Source organism: Pteropus vampyrus, unplaced genomic scaffold (genome assembly GCF_000151845.1).
Source record: "Pteropus vampyrus isolate Shadow unplaced genomic scaffold, Pvam_2.0 Scaffold1104, whole genome shotgun sequence".
NCBI lineage: Eukaryota > Metazoa > Chordata > Mammalia > Chiroptera > Pteropodidae > Pteropus > Pteropus vampyrus.
In genome coordinates, this window is record NW_011889885.1 from 1,088 (window position 1) to 2,314 (window position 1,227).

At 35.6% G+C, this 1,227-nt stretch overlaps 1 protein-coding gene across 1 annotated transcript in view; it reads right to left on the bottom strand.

The window, feature by feature from the left end:
- The window catches only part of LOC105310110 (cylicin-2), a gene marked incomplete at its 3' end in the record, with an annotated part of 3,899 nt that overhangs the window by 402 nt on the left and 2,270 nt on the right, over positions 1 to 1,227 (bottom strand). The gene's annotated exons all lie outside the window — the stretch shown is intronic.

Here is a 1,227-nt window from a genome sequence, read left to right on the forward strand (position 1 = left end):
AGAAAGGGTTGTAGGGTGCAGGTGAAAGGTGAAGTAGGGGATTCACCTGCATTTTGGGTGCTTTCGGGGTTTCTGAGTGAGATAAAATACTTGATTGGACTTATAGTACTGTAGAGGTGGTAAAAGTGGAGTGAATTAGAACAATTGAAATGTTTTAGAAGTAGTCAGGCAAGAGTGAGGAAAAATGAGTAATGACCCACCAATTATGGATTAAGTCACAGGTTAGATGTTCGTTTCATTTACTGAGCTGGTAAAAACTTGGAGAAAACCATTTTTGTGTGGAGAAGTATCTTCTCGTAGGAATATATTAATTTCGAGCTGCTTGGAAGACAGTCAAGTAGATGCTTTGATATTTGGGTATATTCATTTAGAGGTGAGTGGATAAGTCAGTGCTGGTTTTGAAATGTAGGATTCAACAGCATAAGAATGGTATATAAAGCTATTGGACTAGATAGACTAACTTAGAGAAATATATATGGAGAAAAGAGAAGAGGGGCTGGATAAAAAGACACTGCTGTTGGAACTGGCTATGTGGAAGTTCTTGGTGACTTTGGTGCATTTCAGTAGAATGGTAAAGACAAGCTCAATTGTTCTTTCACTATGCATTAAATTTTAATGTATAACATGACTTTTGAATACCGTATTAGAGGATAATATTAAGGGCTTGTTTTTTTGTTTTTTTGTTTTTTAAGAAGAAAAGGAGATTTAAAATGATTCCCTAAATCCTCAGAGAGATGCTACCACTTTTAGAAAATTTTGAAAATCTGAACATAGAACTTTATTATAAGCAGAGGGAGAATGAGGACTTTCCTGAAAGTGGGAGAGAGCGGTGGGCAGGATTTGACTTTCTTTGTCACAACAGCTTATCCAGATGAGCAAGATAGGGCCCTCTAGAAAACCATGAGTTATGATAACCATTCATCTTTGCGTAGTAGATGTTTGGAGACAGAGGCTAATGTTTAAAGAAAAGAACAGACAAATCGATTATACTGCACCTTTCATAGAAAGCTCTTCAGAGCATGTAGAATAGGAGTCCCTTTCTTTTATGTCAAGCTTTCTCTGCTATCCACATTTATATTGGGAAAGATAAGGGGAAAGAAAAATCACCTTGGTAAATTCTTTAACACTGTTTAATTTATTTGAGAGAGAACATTTTAAATCAGAAGATATTTTATTGCCACTAATTGGAAAGTCCAATGGTTTGCATTTTGCTTTTTATTGCTTTTT